Source organism: Scyliorhinus torazame, chromosome 4 (assembly GCF_047496885.1).
Source record: "Scyliorhinus torazame isolate Kashiwa2021f chromosome 4, sScyTor2.1, whole genome shotgun sequence".
NCBI lineage: Eukaryota > Metazoa > Chordata > Chondrichthyes > Carcharhiniformes > Scyliorhinidae > Scyliorhinus > Scyliorhinus torazame.
Window position 1 is genome coordinate 140440513 of NC_092710.1, and position 20883 is coordinate 140461395.

A 20883-nucleotide genomic window follows, 5' to 3' on the forward strand; every position below is an offset into this window, starting at 1 on the left:
TGCAAGCCTCCAAACCCACGTAGCATCAGGCCTTCTAGGATGATGTGGTGGACTAGATCTCTGGACAATTGCAGCCTTGCCCTGCACAGCTTCTCACTCATTTGCAGAAAGGAGAGCCATGAACGATAGACCCTTGGCGTTGCCATCTTGTCCGCACTCTGGTCTCTGCTCCTCAACCTCCATTTGATGCTTACTCTCCCTCTGGCCTTGTCCGCCATGCAGTGTGTTGTGCTGGAGCTGTGCATTCAGGAACCTTTCCCTCCTTCACCTCCTGCCTCGAATGAGGATTCAAATAAATGCTCCCTGGAGCACTGGATCAATTTTTACTTTGCCTCCTCTCTGAAAAGAGATACTGAAGACCAGAATTTTTAAAGGTTGCTGAGTACAAAGCAGTGAATGACAGACCTATGGGAGAAGCTGGATAGCTAAGCTTTGCATCTTGTATTGTATAGTTCCTCATGCAACATTACCTCTGGGTCAGCAGCATTTCATTCTAAAAATGTTATATCGGGAGTCCTGTGCATGAGAACGTATGATTTACATAATTGAACCGATCTGACTTCCACTTGTTGACTTGAAGTAACAAGAAGCACCCGTTTTAAAAAATTCGTCATGGAATGTGCGTGTCGCTGGCTGGGCCCAGCATTTATTGCCCATACCTGAGGACAGTTTAAGAGTCAACCATATTGCTATGAAACTAGAGTCACATGTAGGCCAGACCAGGTAAGGACCACAGATTTCCTTCCCTAAAGGACATTTTGTTTTTTTACGACGATTGACAATGGTTTCAGGCTCCTGGTAAATGAATGGAATATATTTGGCCACTGATGGATGGCCTTATTTGTTAACCAGTGACTCCCTTTCACTTATGGGATTGCATAATTCATACAGCTGTGGCACCTTCATTGTAAACTTCACGCTCCAAGGCTGCATTGCTGTCTTCTACTATGTAGCTTTTTCCAATTTTGTCATGAGGTTATTTCTTGTTGTTGCCTATCCCTTTAAAAGTGCTAATTTAGAAATCTGGCTTGTTATTGCATCCAGGTCAACAGTGAATGCGTTCTGTGGAATTAACCTGGACCCTGTCCACTGTAGCAGCACCAACAAGTGAGTATGCATTGCATGAAGGAGCCCCAGAGCCCAACACTTAGCGGTCCTCACACTTATGATTTCTGACTGTGAGGTCAACATAGCCCCTAGACTGCCTATCATTCATAGAATTTACAGTGCAGAAGGAGGCCATTCGGCCCATCGAGTCTGCACCGGCTCTTGGAAAGAGCACCCTACCCAAGGTCAACACCTCCACCCTATCCCCATAACCCAGTAACCCCACCCAACACTAAGTGCAATTTTGGACACTAAGGGCAATTTATCATGGCCAATCCACCTAACCTGCACATCTTTGGACTGTGGGAGGAAACCGCGGAGGAAACCCACGCACACACGGGGAGGATGTGCAGACTCTGACCAGACAGTGACCCAAGCCGGAATCGAACCTGAGACCCTGGAGCTGTGAAGCAATTGTGCTATCCACAATGCTACCGTGCTGCCCTATCATCTAGGACTCTTGAGAACTAAGAAACAACTACTTTTAAAAAAACAGGAGTTAGAAAAACAGCTGCTCCCCAGAGTGAATGGATCCCTGCAGAGCTATATAAATAAACAATCTGAATCCTGCCTTTGAAACTGCCTGGACCTGTCAATCAGAAAGTTTGGAAAAGGCAATAGTTTGTGAAATTGAATGTAAACTGTGTAGTTCAAAGTTTCAGGCTTCTAAACTGAGAACTATAATCTGGGGCAGCACGGTAGCACAAGTGGATAGCACTGTGGCTTCACAGCGCCAGGGTCCCAGGTTGGGTTCCCCGCTGGGTCACTGTCTGTGTGGAGTCTGTACATTCTCCTCGTGTCTGCGTGGGTTTCCACCGGGTGTTCCTGTTTCCTCCCACAGTCCAAAGACGTGCAAGTGAGGTGGATTGGCCATGCTAACTTGCCCTTGTGTCCAAAAAAAAAAAGGTTAGGAGGGGTTATTGGGTTACGGGGTTAGGGTGGAAGTGAGGGCTTAAATGGGTCGGTGCAGGCATGATGGGCCGAATGGCCTCCTTCTGCACTGTATGTTCTATGTTCTTAGATTGACTGTGAAGAAACACTTCAAAGGTTTCCATTACATTAATGGAATATTTTACTTTCATCTCACAGATATTTGAACTTAGCATACTGACAGACTGTTTAAAGGATTAGGGGTACAAATGGGAACACATTACTATCACAGAACTGTATGTTTGACTGACTGACTGTTTAAAGAATTTAAATGCTGCAGATTGGAAAAGCAGCCAAACAAACCCCATCACAGGAAAGGCCCCCCAACCTGAGCCCCTTCAGCCCAGCACAAGAGCTCCTGACCCCCACCTCCCAAGAAGGACAAACCTCTCAACCCTGGAGGCATTTGAAGGGAGAGCACTCACCCACTTTCCACCCCTCAGACTGTAATCGGCCAGGGCCCCCTATCTCAGGACTTGCATTTATTCATGCCAGGGGGACATTTGGTGGGGGGGAGGATGTGCTGGATCATCCAGGGTGCCGGTGAATTGGGCACCGTGCCCACGAGTTAGATTCAAAACAGCTCCAATCGGCTATTTGAATGTTCCCGCCGGGTTTGGGTGGGAGCCTCATCGAGGCCGGCAGGGCAGGCTGGGAGACTCACATCCGGTTTCATGACCGACAATTCACAGGGGCAATATACCTTGGCGAATCCACCTACAATGCACATCTTTTGGGTTGTGGAGGCGAAACCCACGCAAACACGGGGAGAATGTGCAACTCCACATGGACAGTGACCCAGAGCCAGGATCGAACCTGGGACCTCGGCGCCGTGAGACAACTGTGCTAACCACTTGCGCCACTGTGCTCCCCTATGCTGAGCTTTCCTTCCTCTCCTTACAAGGATTCTCCTCCGATGGACTAACCTTGTGCCGGGGAACATTCGGTCCTTTTGGTCAACAATTAGAGAAAGGGCTTGCTAATGAGGCCTAGCTGTTTAAGTTAGCTGAGCCGACCAGCTGCCATTCCTGGGCTCTACCCCATGGGCTCCATTTCATTTCTGAGACTGAAAGTCAACCCAATATATCTCCGGTGATGAAGAACTTAGTGTTCTCTCAATAGTCTCCTACAATTCAAAAGAAGAATTATCCTTAAACCATCATTGCTTACTTATGTGCCACATGGTTTGCAGAATTCTCTGGAGTGCATCATACCACATGATTTCAAAGTGACTGACTCTTTGTTGCATTGTATCCAAAATATAACCTCAAGTTTCTTTGAAGATATCCCGGAACAAAGACAATTAAAAACCAGTACTTCTCAGAATTATGTTTTTTTTAAATGTTTTTATTCTCCATTTTCACATTTTCCTTCAAAATGTACACCCCACCCACAAACAGTAAACGGTAACAAATACAGAATCAATCCCCTTAACAATACCAACGATCCCATCCTCCCACCACCCCAAACAATGGCCCACCTGTCAATATTTGCATCCAATAAAACAAACCCTCCCATGGTGGCAACAAAAAAAACACAAAGGAGAAAAAGAAAAAGGAGTCCGGGACCGCCCATGGTCACCATTGACCTATAGAGTCCACTCCCCCCCCCCCCCCCCGGCCACACTCAACGACCTCCAACCTCTGAAAGAGTACCGTACATGATACCCGAGAGTTGTACCCCCCCCCCCCCCCCCACCCCCCCCCGCCCCAAGTCTCCAACTCCTCCCGTCCACTGGCTCTTGTAAAACTCCTCCCCCCAACCTCAGTTCCTTACCCCCAACTTTCCACCTCGGCTAGACCACTCGGACCCTGTTCTGCCAGGCTCCGAAGGCCGCAGCCACTCCCCCCACCTCACTCCTGTTCACTGGCCGGCTTATACCGGCCAGCGTGGAGGCTCCCGCCCGGGTCCCTTTCCCCCTTGCCTGGCCCTAGGAAAGCCCAGAAATCCCCTTTTAGCACGCAAACCCCACATATCCACCTACACCCCAAAGAGCCCTCATTCCGAGTGAAAGTCCCATCACTTCCCTTGTCCAAATATATACGACATTGGCTCCTTTAGCCCATACACCCACACGCAGTGAAACAAAAAAGAAGAAAATACAGTCATGAGGTTACATCTGCACATGGCCATTTCTCAATTTCTCAGTTCTGCCACAGTCCTTCTGCCTTCGCAAACTCCTCCGCTGCTTCCGCTGTTCCAAAATAAAAGTTCCTGAGCTTGTAAGTCACCCTCAGTCTCGCTGGATATACAATGCCGCACTGCACCTTACTAATGTACAGTACCCTCTTCACCCGGTTGAAGGCAGCCCGCCTCCTCGCCAGCTCCACCGTAAAGTCCTGGTATACACGTATACCAGCTCCAGCCCACTGCACCACCCGCTTCTGCTTGGCCCAGCTCAGGACCTTCTCCTTCACACTGTACCTACGGAAGCACAGAGTCACTACCCTTTGCGGCTCACTCACCTTTGGTACAGGCCTCCACGACCGATGAGCCCGATCCAGTTCATATCGGGAGGGATCCTCCCCCTCCCCCAATAGTTTCACCAACATCGCGGCAAAATACTCAGTCGGCCTCGGTCCTTCAACTCCTTTGGGCAGCCCCACAATCCTCAAATTCTGTCGCCTGGATCTGTTTTCCAGGTCTTCCATTTTTCCTCGCAGATCCTTGTTCATGTCCATCACCTTCCACATCTCCTTCCCCATCGAGGCAAGTTGATCATCGTGCTGCAATAATGTCTCCTCCATTTCCTTCAGCACCTCCGCTTGCTCTCGCACCTTCGCCACTGCGCTCGCCACCGCCTTCGTCACCGGGGAAATCGCCTCCTCCACCAGCACACTCAAAACCTCTCTCATCACCTTCCTCATTGTCTCCATGTATTTTGTAAACTGCCTTTCGAATTCCACAGCCATCACCTTAGTTATTTCTTCAGCCGTAAGCAATGCGGCCTCCCCGATGCTCCAGCCTCCATTTTCCTTGGTGACCCCGCGGTGACCTTTCCACTCCCCGGGACCTTAAGCTGTTTTCCTTACGGACGTTCTTTTGCTCAACCTCGACATTTTTCTTCACTGTGCCTTCACTCTGCTGCCTTTGTGCCTTCTCCCTGCTTTTGCCGACTCCGTGGACCCTGGGACCGGGCTTAAAGCCCCGAAAATGCCGTTCCCGAACGGGAGCCCTCCATTGTGCGGCCGCCACCTGCCCGCCGTCACCGGAAGTCTCAGAACTATGTTTTCATGGTCATTTATAGGATTAATAATTGAGCTTTGCTGGTATGAGTACATCCATTTTAGGGGCAAGCACGATGGCGCAGTGGGTTAGCCCTGCTGTCTCGTGGCACCGAGGTCCCAGCTTCGATCCCTGCTCTGGGTCACTGTCCGTGTGGAGTTTGCACATTCTCCCCGTGTTTGCATGGGTTTCGCCCCCACAACCCAAAGATGTGCAGGCTAGGTGGATTGGCCACGCTAAATTGCCCCTTAATTGGAAAAAATGAATTGGGTACTCTAAATTTATAAAAAAATTTTAAAATGAGTGCATCCATTTTCCGGCTCAGATTTTAAATCGGGTCCTTGCCTGCTCAATCAGGTGGACATCATAGATGACCCTGCGGCACACTTTCAAAGAAGACCAATGGAGTTTTCCAAGGTGGCCTGGTCAATATTCATCCCTCAACCAAATTAGGGTTAGGGTTAGGGTCATTATCATATTGCTGTTGGTGGAACCTTGCTATGCACAGACCTGTTGCAGTGTTTCCTCCATGATTGCATTTCAAAAGTACTTCATTGGCTGTAAAGTGCTTTAAGGAATCATGACGTTGTGAAAGATGCTTTCACAAATGCTACAGAAATGCAAATATGTATTTATTTATATATATTTATAGTGACACGGTGGCACAGTGGTTAGCACTGCTGCCTCACAGAGCCAGGGACGCGGGTTCAATTCCAACCTCGGGTAACTGTCTTGGTGGAGTTTGCATGTTCTCGCCGTGTCTGCATGAGTTCCTCCGAGTGCTCCGGTTTCCTCCCACAGTCCAAAGATGTGCAGATTAGGTGAATTGTGTCATGATATTCAGATGAACATCACAGCACATACATACACACATAATGATGGACAAATCAACGGACCAATCAACACACAAAACACGACAGCCAATCACGGACAAGTGCATACACAGTACAAAGCAGGAAACATCACACTTCCTGTGCACTGGAGCAGGAGAGGGCTCAGGGCACAGACCTCATTGCCAGCCACTCAGAGGTTCACCATGTGCTGAATAGCAGAGTTTAATATGTTAATAGTTCATTGAAATAAAACTGCGTTGTACCATTCGCAACCGTGTTGGTTCATCTGTGTATCAGAGCACCCAACACTTCATGATACCAGGAGTGATTTGACACCTACCCACAAATCTGCCATCCTGCGCCATGGACACCATCAACACACTGCAGCCGCTGCAAGTCGCTGGGAACCTCGGCGCAAATTGGAAGCTGTTCAAGCAGCGCTTCCAGCTCTTTCTGGAAGCCAACGAAAGAGAGAGCGCCTCGGACACCAGAAAGATCGCCATCCTCCTCACCACCACAGGGCAGCACGCCATCCATGCCTACAACTCCCTGGTGTTCGCGGAAGGCGATGACGAGCCCAAATACAAGACGGTCCTTCTCAAGATCGACCAACACTTCAACGTCGAGGTCAACAAAAGCTTCGAGAGATATGTCATCCAGCAGCGCCTGCAAGGTAAGGAGGAGCTCTTTCAGTCATTCCTCACCCATCTCCGCATCCTCGCGCAGTCCTGCGGTTACGACACCACCTCAGACTTCATGATTTGGGACCAGATCGTTTTTGGGGTCGCCTCAGGCACCCTACGCCAGCAGCTTTTAAAAATAAAAGGCCTCACCTTAGCCTCCGCAATTGAAGCCTGTGTCCTGCACGAAAACGCGACTAGCCGCTATGCACAATTTCAGGCAACCGATTCGGCGCGGCGGGGGTCCTACGCGGCCGGATCGGCGAGCCAGGTGCCCCATGAGGCCGAACGGGTCCAGGCGATCGAGTTCCTCCCGGCCCGCGGCCCGGACAACGTCAGCCATTTCGCGCGCTTTTCTGGGCCTCCCGCTCTTGTGCGCGCCAAAACCTACGGCAACACTGAGGGACGTGATGCACAGGCGCGCCCGACGCAAGATCGAACTGCACATGTGCAGTGGCGCAATGAACGTCATGACGTCACGACGTGCGGCAACATGGAGCTGCACATTTAAAGCGGCAATGTGTGTGTGAATACAGGAGTTGGGACGTCTTGTTGAAGTTGTACAAGACATTGGTACGGCCACACTTGGAATACTGTGTGCAGTTCTGGTCATCCTATTATAGAAAGGATATTATTAAACTAGAAAGAGTGCAGAAAAGATTTACTAGGATGTTACCGGGACTTGATGGTTTGAGTTATAAGGAGAGGCTGGGTAGACTGGGACTTTTTTCCCTGGAGCGTAAGAGGCTTAGGGGTGATCTTATAGAGGTCTATAAAATAATGAGGGGCATAGATAAGGTAGATAGTCAACATCTTTTCCCAAAGGTAGTGGAGTCTAAAACTAGAGGGCATAGGTTTAAGGTGAGAGGGGAGAGATTCAGAAGGGCCCAGAGGGGCAATTTCTTCACTCAGAGGGTAGTGAGTGTCTGGAATGTGCTGCCAGAGGTAGTAGTAGAGGCGGATACAATTGTGTCTTTTAAAAAGCATTTAGATAGTTACATGGGTAAGATGGGTATAGAGGGTTATGGGCCAAGTGCGGGCAACTGGGACTAGCTTAATGGTAAAAACTGGGCGGCATGGACTGGTTGGGCAGAAGGGCCTGTTTCCATGCTGTAAACTTCTATGATTCTATGATGTCCCGCAAGAATCCGACAATGCCTACGCTGTGGCAAGGTGGGCCATTACGCTGCTTACTGTCGAGCAGCTCAACCTGTCAATCTTCCACAACTCCGACAACCTCGCAGGGACGTGCGGATCATTCAGCCTCCCCATTATGAATCTTGCCCAGACGACATCCAGACCGGTGACACAGATGACCGAGATGCCTTCCGTGTTGCGGTCATTGATGGGAACCAAGTTAACACGATCAATCCGGGTGATGAATGGTGTGCCACCTGGCGGTCAACCGATCGCCGATAACTTTCCGCCTGGACACTGACGCCTCCGCCAACCTCATAGCATGGTCAGCCTTCTACGCCATGAAGGTCAGGCCACGAATTTGTCTGTCCCGGTGCAGGATGGTCGACTGCAACGGGAACGTTATCCCGGCTATGGGATCCTGCCAGCTCCAGGTGACACACAACACACACACGGTCACACTCTCATTTGAGATAGTCGGCTCATCGAAGGATTCCCTGCTAGGCGCACAGGCATGCAAGGCTCTCCGACTCGTGCAACGAGTCCACTCTCTCTCTCCAGGCAGAACATCTGACTTCCCGGATGCAGAGTTTAACGCACAGCTCCAATCGCTCCTCGCCCACAACCAGGAGGCATTCGAGGGCATGGGAACACTGCCATACACCTATAGAATTCGGCTCAAACCAGACGCCAACCCGGTCATTCACACACCTCGCAGAGTCCCTGTGCCACTCAAAGACCACCTCAAGCAGCAGCTGCAGGATCTCCAGGACCAAGGGGTCCCATCCAGGGTCACGGAGCCCACGCCGTGGGTCAGCTCCATGGTGTGTGTCAAGAAGCCCTCCGGCGAGCTCCGGATCTGTATTGACCCAAAAGACCTCAATAACAATATTATGAGGGAACATTACCCCATACCCAAACGGGAAGAGATCACGAGTGAAATGGCCCAGGCGAAAATATTTACCAAACTGGATGCCTCTAAAGGCTTTTGGCAGATCCAACTAGATCCGTCCAGCCGAAAGCTGTGTACTTTCAACACCCCTTTCGGCAGGTTCTGCTCAACCGAATGCCATTTGGCATCATCTTGGCATCCGAGGTCTTTCATAGGATCATGGAGCAGATGATGGAAGGCATCGAAGGGGTGCGTGTCTACGTGGACGACGTCATCATCTGGTCCACCACACCACAGGAGCACATCTATCGTCTCCAACGCGTCTTTGCACGCATAAGTGAAAACGGCCTGCGCCTCAACGGAGCCAAGTGTTCTTTCGGCCAAACCAAGCTGAAGTTCCTGGGGGACCACATTTCCCAGTCAGGGGTCTGTCCGGATGTAGACAAGATGAGTGCCATCACAGCCATGCCGCAACTGGCAGACAAGAAAGCAGTACTACGCTTCCTAGGCATGGTCAACTTCCTGGGGACGTTCATTCCCAACCTTGCCTCCCACACGACAGCTCTGCGCCACCTCGTCAAAAGTCCATGGAGTTCCAGTGGCAACACACACACCAGCAGGAATGGGAGGAGCTCAAACTCAAGCTCACCACTGCACCGGTGCTGGCGTTTTTCGACACGTCTCGTGCCACTAAAATCTCGACTGATGCCAGCCAGTCCGGCACTGGGGCAGTGCTCCTGCAGCGGGATGACACTGCGTCATGGGCCCCGGATGCCTATGCCTCGCGGGCCATGACCCCCACAGAGCAGCGCTACGCGCAGATCTAAAAGGAGTGCCTGGGCTTGCTAACCGGTTTAGACAAGTTCCATGATTTTGTGTATGGTCTTCCCTGGTTCACTGTTGAAACTGACAACCGCCCCCTGGTCAGCATCATAAACAAGGACCTGAACGAGATGACCCCTCGCCTCCAGCGCATCCTACTTTAACTCAGGAGATATGACTTCCAACTGGTCCGCACCCCAGGAAAGGACCTTATCATTGCGGATGCCCTATCGAGAGCAGTGATTACGCCGCCAGATTCGGAAGGGTTCGTATGTCAGGTCGAGGCGCAGGTGGCCTTCACATCGGCAAATCTGCCAGCTGACGACTCCAGTCTGGCCCGTATTCGCAGAGAGACTGCGGCCGACCCCCTTCTACAAAGTGTGATGCGCCACATGACGGGAGGGTGGCTCAAAGGGCAGTGCCCGCAATTCTACAATGTCCGAGACGACTTGGCCGTCATTGATGGTGTCCTTCTGAAGCTGGACCAGATTGTGATTCCGCACAGCATGCACAAGCTGGTTCTTGACCAACTACACAAAGGCCACCTGGTGGTCGAGAAGTGCAGAAGGAGGGCCCGAGAGGCGGTTGTAGCCACGTAAAATGGCTGCTTCCTGATTAAATTGGTCAAATCCCGATCCAAAAAGGCGAACGGCAGAGGCTGATGGGAAAATCAGCCAACAGGACTCAAACGGAAGGCTGCAGGTAAAACAGTGTATTCGCCTCTGGGGGAAGCCCAGACTGATCAAATCATGCAGCCATTAACATCACAACAATCCAGCCATCTGCATAGTGAACAGCCATCCCCGGGAACAATTGCTATACATTAGCATTTGTAAAGCTACTCCAGACCTCTCGGCACCAAGAGAGGCTAACACAAAGAAAGGTGGGCAACCCCCCCCCCCCCCCCCCCGATCAAGGAATGCCCCATTATTGGAGCATATCGAACCGAGTGATTGGGACCAAGTCCAATCACTTGGAACCAGGTTCAAGGTCCGCCCCGAGAGGCGGCAAGACCCTAGCTAACTATAAGAGTAAGGGGCCAAGTTCAGATCGACCCTTCTCTTCCTGCTCGCAACCTTCACAAGAACCTTCGATTAAGATCAAGTAAGTTTGACTCCAGCGGTCGCTACCCGATAGACGCTCCTAACCATAGACCTGTATCAACCTTTGAATCCCGCGGGCTCAGGACCAAAACGAAAGACCATTCGTTTCCCTGACCTGGTGGGCCATTCCTAAAGTTAAGTATTGGCCTGTTAGTTATAGGTATTAGTCTAGAAGTAGCATTATTGTATAAGTATTAATTGCTGTATATAATAAATGACCGTTGATTTAACTCTTACTAAGCGGTGTGCTGTATTATTAATTATAACTCGAGCTTGAACCACGTGGCGGTATCAGAAAGATACCTGGCGACTCGTGAGCAAAGGTGACAGAATTAGAGCTAATAAAACTAAGGCTAATAAGAGCAACATTTTGGCGACTCCGCCGGGACCCGATCTAGAAGTGGAAAACCACTCCGGGAGAACCCAAGAAATTTTGAATTAGAATCCAATTGGAAACAAAAAAAACCACAAGTGTTCAAGCAGTTCTGATTAATAGTCAAAATTCAGAAGTGTGTGCATGCATGCGTAACTAACAGGGCTATAAGGTAAAACTGATAGATTTTTGTTGCGTCAAAAACTGTCGGTAGTCTGCATTTTCGGAAATTAGCGCAAGCCGTACCCGCAATTACAACACCGCCTTAGCCCCCTGTTCCAAATTCCACGAAGCAAGCGGATAGGAGAGATGGCCATGCAGGCAATGCAGGCAATGCAGCGCCTCATGAACCCCGAGGAATTTGCGGTCGCAGCGACCAGCAGCAGTAGAGTGGGACATTGTCCCATTTGGGAAGTGGAAATTCGGAAATTTCTCCAGGGCAAAGGATGGCCCATGTGGAATGATTTCTGCAATAATGACGATTCAAGTCCCGGAAGCATAGGGCATACTTGGTGGGAGAACCTGAGTGAGATCCATAAAAAGAGCTTAGCAAAAGCGCGCAAGCCGATGGCAAGTGTGTCCTGTCTGGCACAATTGCAAGGCACAGAGGAGGTCGTCAGGACGCTCCGCAAAGAAATAGAAGGCATACATTGTATGAGTAAAATCGATGTATGCGAGGTTGAGAAAGAGAACCTGGAATTAAGAAGGAAATTAGCAGCAAAGGACGAAGAGGTGGCTGACGCCAAACGAGGTCACCAGTCTTGTCTGGCGCATTTGAGTAGTTTCCAGTCCCAGTATGAAAAGGCTTATCAGGACACGCAGCGTGCAGTCCTGGTAAAGAAAGAAACAGAGAAGCAGGTGGAGACGCTACAAAAACAATGTAGTGATCTCAAGGCAGCCTTGAGAGCACTCCACGCTGCAACTACAGAACAAAGGCAGAGTACCTTAGACCATGCAAAGTGCCGGAAGCAAATTGCAGACCTGCAATCACTGCTTTCTGTCCAAAAGTGTAGAGGGTGCCATCTCCGCTACTCCACTACTGGGCCGATATCTGGGGTTTGAATATCTGTGTGTGTCTCTCTCCAGCTGGCACTGAAACTTCAGAGGCCAGGGGATGTCGCACTGGGACACTTCCACTGAAGAGAGCACTGATTCAAGCCTGCCGTTTATTCCTAACCGACAGCCTGAGACTTATATCACACAGATCTCCAGACCCCTACCAATACCCAGGTGATTCTCTCTCTTGCCGGTGGTACAACACCCACCCGGTTCCTACTCCACTAGAGTAGCTTTCCCAAGAGAGAGAATAGGACACTGCTGTTTATTTCCTAACCAGCAGTCTGTCCTGAGTGAATCGCTCAAGATGACCCTCGATTCTTGAACCCGGAATTAAGGTGAGGAGTATTTTTAACAATGACTTGGTCAGAGATCGCTGGTGAAAGATTGAAGAATTTAAACGACTCCAATTATCATCAAATCAAGGTTTATTGCAAAACCCAGGTCAAAATCATCAACAGAAGAAACACAATAAAATCTTATGCTCTAATACAACTAAGTCTATTCAAAAGTAATATAGCGGACACAACGAAAATTCTTATGCTTACACAGGTTTTAGCAATATCACAAGGCACAAAAACAAGTTCCCTTCCCCAAAGCCTCAACCACTATTAAAGTCAAGGGAGTTTCGTAAGCTGCTGCGGAGTACTTACGGTCACAGGCTGCAGAGGTCAAGTCAGGGGTGCAGAGGTCGAGCCACGAACGAAGAGACCCCCCAATCGAAAACACAGCCCCTTTTATATTGTTTTACCTGGCTTTGTCCTGTGATCGGCCAGCCCCTTTTGCATTGAAAAAGGTAAGATTTAAAGTTCCCGCTGGTCCCGCCCCCTTTGAGCCGGTCAGACCTGTCGAGATGGGAGTACCTCCCCTAGGTCCGCCTCCAGTCTGTTTTTTGAGATAACGAGGTTGAGCTCCCTTGAAGATTTTCAAAGACTTCCATCTGCTCCGGAGATGCTGCTATGTTGATGGGGTGTTGATTGGATTCTGCTCTGGTGGAGGCCAGGTCATTTACATTTGCATGGGGCTATGACCATCCCATTGTCCTGCTTGCATGCAAGCCTCCTGTGTATTCCCGTGCCCCTTTGTCTGTGTCTTGATGTTATCTTGTTGTCTGGCTCCTTCTTCCTTGTAGCTCCTAGGGGGGTGTTTGTAAATATTTATGTGCTTATGTCCCCACTCAGCTCAGCGGGCCAAGCCTGCTGGGAAAACTGGTTCTGTTCCCTTGGCTGGAAAGTCAGTTTACAGTCTCTGAGTTTCTCCAAAAGGGCCGAATTGCCCGAAAACCTTACAAAAGGGATTTCAAGAAACCTTTGGGGAATAGTTAGACCAGGAAGATGGCTCTGATTGGGAAGAGTTACAAGAAACAGCGCAGAGATATGTTCAGGGAACATGCGTGCAGGAAAAGCCCCAAAGGAGAAAAGCACCCCAACCCCCCACACAGCAGGTAGTTCAGGCTCCAATGAACCCTGTAACCACCCTCCGCACAGCCACACCGGACGATGCGGCATATCTATATTCCACCCCCTTAACAGTGACCCAATTACGGGACGCGTGCGAGAAGATCACACCGTTCCTCCCCAGCTCAGACCCCCACCAGTTCTTTGCCACAGTTAGACGCCAGGCGCACATGTACGTCCTGGATGAGAGAGAGCATATAAAGCTCATGGTTCTAAGTTTAGATCCGTCGGTAACAGCAGCCCTTCCCGATCCACAGAATGTAGGAGGAGGCACCTTTGCAGAAATGCATACCGCGATCCTGGGCGCGATCGGGTATAACCGGGGTGACCCCGTAGAAGGCCTCAATAAGTGCAGGCAGGAAAAGACAGAACACCCCACAGCGTTTGCTGGACGCCTGTGGATTCATTTCACAGCAGTTTTTGGAAATTTAGAACGTGCCCATTTGTCCCAAGATGGTATGGCCAAATGGACCCGCACCCTTATCTCCCATGCCACAGAGGCAGGACAAAAAGCCTGTACGAATTATGACCCCTCAGAGGAAGCCCACAATGAGAAATGGGTTTTTAAAAGATTGTCCCGCACCTGGGAGCAGTCTGTACAAAGCAAACCCGCAGTTAAAAATCCTGAAGAACAGCAGGCAGAAGCAGACAAACCCGCAGTTAGGGAACCCGAGGAAGAGCAGGCAGACATGCATCCAGTTAAAACGCACCAGCACCCCGCATGGGTAATCGAAGGAAGCAACAGCCCCCCCCAGAAACCACCGGAATGTTATAATTGCGGACAATTAGGACATTACGCACGAGAATGTCAAGCCACCCTGAAACTGCAACAGAACCAGCCCACAAATGCCCCCCAAACCAGCAAAGACACCAACAGCCCCGACCCCCCACCCAGGGAACCACACCCAAGGGAACAATGCACCAGAGAGCCTGCTCCACCTTATGTGCCCCAGGGGTCATGTTACAACTGTGAGCAGCCAGGACACTTCGCCCGAGATTGCAGGAGACCCCCACCAGCTTAACTAGCCCCCAGATATGGAAGAGAACACCACCCACAGCAGCTACAAGGTCCCAGCTGCCCCAGGCAAACTGTGAGCGCTTACCCACCACTTCTCATGGCAGAGTTACCTCAGCAAGGCCACTTCATTTTTGTTTCACTCCTCCTTCCTTTCTTCTTCGGTCACGCTGCACTCCCTCCATATGCTAATTACACCCCAGCCCAAATGTGATTTACAATGTCCCGTATTCTGATGGAACCTGCAGGATGTTTTACGTTGTTTGTATGTTTGTTTAAATGTTGTTCGTCCAACGGGAGAATTTTCTCACCGCCACACACCCATTCACCTGAACTTTTTAGCTCTTTACAACGGACACCCACCGCGACCAGACGCTTGTTCAGAGGAACTAGCTTTTCAGCTGATACTTGTTCGGGTATCAGACGCCCGATCGTAACTGCTCTTCTGATTTGACGGGAGACTCACAGCAGCAACCCCACCATGATGACTACATTTTTGCCCGTTCTTGTCGGTTGCTCAGGCAGTGGAGAAATGGCATGAGACCCGCCCTGCCTGGGGACCCCCCCGTTGGTCAAAAACGCTCGGGTAGGGGAGATACGGTATTGGTAGCCGTCCTACCCGGGGACTCCATCCAAATCTTACCCTTCGCGGCCCATACGCACCTCATTCGACATTTTCCTTTCAAAACAGTTTTATTTATTTAGGCAACCTATAGGTTGCTGCCATATGCTATTTACATCCAGGAACATTTGGATGATAAACTTAGCACTGGTCCACCATTAGGAAGTGTGCCGTGTCCTAACATTTGTTTTGAAAAAAAAAAATGGGGGAGTCACATATAGTGACCAATAATAAGGGTATAATTGGCCCCAAAAAAAGGACAGACACACTAACATACCGGATATTATACCAAGGAAGTTACAGATACTATGCTTGTTTTACAGAACTCCAGAAGCTCCAGGACCAGAGAAAACAGAGAACACAAAGAAAGAAAAAGAAAGAGGACAGCCATGAGGACTTCTTTCAGCGTGCTCAACATCTTTTATTTGGACATTTGGTTGCGCGGGAACGTGAACCCCATTACTCCAAACATCCCTGCCGTTAATGTTTCACTGCCCCGCAGTACCCAAAGCCCAGTCACCAGCCACGCTGCATTATTCTGGTGTGCCAGGTTCATAACCTGGTACTCCCTGTCTTACGTAATCGAAGCACTGTTGGTGGTGGCGATACTCTGCTGTGGAGTGCAAACTATGCGCCTCCGCAAGTGGCGAAGGAGAGCATACCGCGCTCGAACCCCGGTATATCGGATCCGATCCCCTATATTCGGTTATGACCAAACCCCAGACCCCCGCGATTGATAAACAAAATAATAAAGAGCATTCACTTGCATTATTACTGTAAATAAAGAGATGTACAAAACTTTTCATGAAAAAAAAATGTATGATCCTAAGCTTGACTGCCAAGCCAGGAAAGAGTATAATAAATGTTGTGATTGTTGTTGTATGTTTTAGGAAGATAGGATAATGCAATGTTTAGTGAGTATAGAGTATTGAGGTAAAATTAGAGGTTCCTAGGTTAAATTTTAATGCATGTCCCTGCCTGACATGGCGCCCTTAGAATTTTTAGGTAAAATTTTGTGCATAGCTAGGGTCAGAGCAGTGGCCATGTAGGAGGTGTCCCCCCCAGTCAGGGAATGGAAGAAACAAATGTATGTGATCCTTCACGCTTCACGTTAGGATCACAAGGCGGGAATGTAGCCACGTAAAATGGCTGCTTCCCGATTAAATTGGTCAAATCCCGATCCAAAATGGCGAACGGCAGAGGCTAATAGGAAAATCAGCCAACAGGACTCAAACGGAAGGCTGCAGGTAAAACAGTGTATTCGCCTCTGGGGGAAGCCCAGACTGATCAAATCATGCAGCCATTAACATCACAACAATCCAGCCATCTGCATAGTGAACAGTCATCCCCGGGAACAATTGCCATTCATTTCCCTGACCGGGTGGGCCATTCCTAAAGTTAAGTATTGGCCTGTTAGTTATAGGTATTAGTCTAGAAGTAGCATTATTGTATAAGTATTAATTGCTGTATATAATAAATGACCGTTGATTTAACTCTTACTAAGCAGTGTGCTGTATTATTAATTATAACTCGAGCTTGAACCACGTGGCGGTATCAGAAAGATACCTGGCGACTCGTGAGCAAAGGTGACAGAATTAGAGCTAATAAAACTAAGGCTAATAAGAGCAACATTTTGGCGACTCCGCCGGGACCCGATCTAGAAGTGGAAAACCACTCCGGGAGTGGTCGATTGTGGGCGCCAGAATGGAAGGCACAGTAGTCCTGAGGGCACAGGATGCAACTGCAGTGCAGTCGCCAGAAGAGGTCATATGACACACGGGCAACTGATCTTCCCTCCCTGGCCCCTGGAGACGAAGTCCGCATCCACCTACCAGAAGGTGGCTGGTCGGCACCAGCCGAAGTTCTCCGATGCGTGGCTCCCCGCTCGTTCCTGGTTCGCATGCCTGATGGATCCGTTCGTAGGCGCAATCGCCGGGCTCTTCACCTGCATCCACACTCGCTACGAGAACTTACACCGACACCGTGCCTTCCTGTTGTTCCTGATTTCGACTTCGTGGAGCTGCCTGCTACCATGTCCCTTCCATCGTCGCCTGTGGCCAGGCCCGTTCCTCAGTCGGTTGTTCCAGACCTGCCCTTGAGGCGGTCAACCCGAATTCGTCGCCCACCTACTAGACTGGACTTATGAGGCTGTTTATACATTGAACTCATGCAACCACTTTGTTAATATGTTTATGTTCTTATCGTTACAGGAATTTGTTTTATCGTTCAACATTTCCCCGTTCTTTGTTTATGGAACAACCTCGTTGTTATGTCACACCCGACATCGCCCCTTGTATATAGTTAAGCCCCATGTACATGCTGTAAATATTGCACACACACACAATTAGCTACACTCAGTACACATCTCTATTTATAAACACGTAGGCACGTAATCCTGTTATAAAAGGGGGGATGTCATGATATTCAGATGAACATCACAGCACATACATACACACATAATGATGGACAGATCAACGGACCAATCAACACACAAAACACGACAGCCAATCACAGACAAGAGCATACACAGTACAAAGCAGGGAACACAACACTTCCTGGGCACTGGAGCAGGAGAGGGCTCAGGACACAGACCTCATTGCCAGCCACTCAGAGGTTCACCATGTGCTGAATAGCAGAGTTTAATATGTTAATAGTTCATTGAAATAAAACTGCGTTGTACCATTCGCAACCGTGTTGGTTCATCTGTGTATCAGAGCACCCAACACTTCAGATTGACCAAGCTAAATTGCCGCTTAATGTCCAATGATCAGGTGTTGTTCTTGGGTTGCAGGAATAGGGCAGGGGAGTGGGCCTAGATGCTCTTTCAGAGGGTTGGTGTAGACTTGATGGGCCAAATGGCCTACTTCTGCACTGTAGGGATTATGTGGTTTTTCACTCTCTTCAGGAAACATCTCCATATATATGTATGTAACTGACTGGAATGAGCCATTGATCAATTAATTAAATGATTTATAAGGTGTTGCTTATTACAATGCAAGATATCAACCAATACATTTCTAGGCCACAAACGGAGGTATTTTTATCGGTTAATCTGGGGCTGTTTAGCACAGGGCTAAATCGCTGGCTTTGAAAACAGACCAAGGCAGGCCAGCAGCACGGTTCAATTCCCGTAACAGCCTCCCCGAACAGGCGCCGGAATGTGGCGACGAGGGGCGTTTCAAAGTAACTTCATTTGAAGCCTACTTGTGACAATAAGCGATTGTCATTTTCATTTTTCATATTCTTTTCTGCAAGAGAAACTAGCGCCAGCTAATTTTTGTTTTATGTATGCTGGTGCAGCAAGAAAAAATTCAATAAGTCATCCACTATATACAAATATATTTCAGTTTCAATACATTGTCATGTATTAGCCTAACATTTGTAATATATGAATGAGCCTTGTTGTGTGGCTTGGTTTATGGATAGCCATGAGAGCTAATAAAATCAATGGAGAGTAAAATTGGGCAATGTAAGGGTCATGTCAGTTTCCTGCAGAAAAAACACTAAAAGAAAAACTTCTTGAAAGTTCCAGCTCCACGGCACCTGATGTAGCTGGCAAGGGTGAACCAGGTACCATTGGGTTAGGGCTCACTTGCTGCCCAAATCACACCTGTTAAATGGTGAAAAGTTCAGAGTCAGCACATGCGCTAAGATTCACGCAGTTGCAGTGCTAATCCTCTTGCGCACGCCCTGCTTGTCAACCACAGTGGAAAGGTTCAAATTCGGGCTTTTACGCCCTTGATCATTCAGAATGCAGTTGAACAGGCAGTCATGGCATCATATCCCAGCTTAATCATAGAACTGTAGAATTCCTATCATGCAGAAGGAGGTCAGTCGGCCCATCGAGTCTGCAACGACCCTCTGAAAGAGCACCCTATCTAGGTCCACTCCCCCGCCCTATCGCTATAACCCCACCTAAAGCACACATCTTTGGACACTTAGGAGCAATTCAGCATGACCTATCCACCTATCTTGCTCATCATTGGTCTGTGGGAGAAAACCGGAACATCCGAAGGAAACCCACGTGACACGGGGAGAAAGTGCAAACTCCACACAGTCACCCAAGGCCGGAATTGAGGCAGCAATGCTGTGCTGTGACACTGCTTGTGGGCATCACCGCTGTGAAACGCTTCCTATAGCGACGGCGGACAAAGCTCCTTAATTGGTCACTAAGGACCTCAATTGTTTTTTTAGACAAGGGCCATCCATCCCCACTGCTTGTAAAATGCCTGGAGTAGCAGGAAGGCTGCAGGCATACTCTTGCCCTTCCACCCAATTTCTCAACCTCACCTTCACCTTCCACTTTCCACCATGCTCCCTGAGTCCCAGTAAAAGCCTTGCTGGATTTCTCACTACATCTTTGCCAACAACAATGTATAGGCTCAAACTTACTTGTACACTCACTGGATGTAATTTTGTCCACTGATGACAGAGTAAAACAGGCAATATTGATTCAGTGAAATGAAAATTAGAAGATGCATATAATAGACAGTTGACTTGATCTGACACATTTTACACTGTTTCTCAAATTACCTTCTATGCTTTGTGGAAAAAGCAATATAATTTCTTTGCAACTACTTGGGCTATTTATTTATAGCTTACAACCACAGATGCAAATGTCCTGCCCCCTCTGCTTTGCTAGGCACTGGCAGGAATTATGCTGGTCCATCTAGCTTCAATACAGATCTCCAACACTTTTAGATAAAGCAGTGTGAAACTTTCAGGTTTCAAATCTGTCTTTCCTAACCAGATTGAATGGCATTCTGTAAAATTTCAAAGTGCTGGCAAGGATTATGCAGCCAGCTGGGGGACTGTGGCCTAAACTCACTGGCAAAGCTGGAATTCAGAGATCGGGGCGCATATTTTAAAGGGAGCCCCGATCTCAAAGTGAAGCTAATGGCTCCTTCCCCAGCTGCCCTCAGACATCAAGGGCGCGATTCTCCATTCCCACGCCGGTTGGGAGAATCGCCTGGGCCGCCAAAATTTCCGGGGACGCCGGTCAGACGCCCTCCCGTGATTCTCCCAAGCGGCGGGAAGGGCCCGGTCGAGTTTCGCGGGCCGCAGGCCAGAGAATCACCGGAGACACTGGAAATGGCGATTCTCCGGCACCCCCGCTTTTCTGAGGCCCGGATGGGCCGAGCGGCCAGGCCAAAACGGTGGGTTCCCCCTGGCGCCGTCCACACCTGGGGCGAAATTCTCCCCCAACAGCGCGATGTCCGCCGACTGGCGCCAAAAACGGCGCCAATCAGACTGGCATCGCGCCGGCCCAAAGGTGCGGAATGCTCCGCATCTTTGGGGGCCGAGCCCCAACATTGAGGGGCTAGGCCGGCGCCGGAGGGATTTCCGCCCCGCCAGCTGGCGGAAATGGTGTTTGTTGCCCCGCCAGCTGGCGGAAATGGCGTTTGTTGCCCCGCCAGCTGGCGCGGAAATGCGGCGCATGCGCGGGAGCGTCAGCAACCGCCAACAGTTTCCCGCGCATGCGCAGTGGGGAGAGTCTCTTCCGCCTCCGCCATGGTGGAGGCCGTGGCGGAGGCGGAAGGGAAAGAGCGCCCCCACGGCACAGGCCCGCCCGCGGATCGGTGGGCCCTGATCGCGGGCCAGGCCACCATGGGGGCACCCCCCGGGGTCAGA

General features: G+C 49.6%; 1 long non-coding RNA gene across 2 annotated transcripts in view; it reads left to right on the forward strand.

Annotated features, from left to right (window-relative positions):
- Positions 1-16732, forward strand: part of LOC140411648 (uncharacterized) — an 81012-nt gene extending 64280 nt beyond the window's left edge. For both annotated transcript variants that reach the window (XR_011940926.1, XR_011940925.1), the window contains exons 2-3: positions 1045-1107; positions 15576-16732. This is a non-coding gene — a long non-coding RNA (uncharacterized lncRNA). The remainder of the gene's footprint in view (positions 1-1044; positions 1108-15575) is intronic.
- Positions 16733-20883: the final 4151 nt, after the last annotated feature.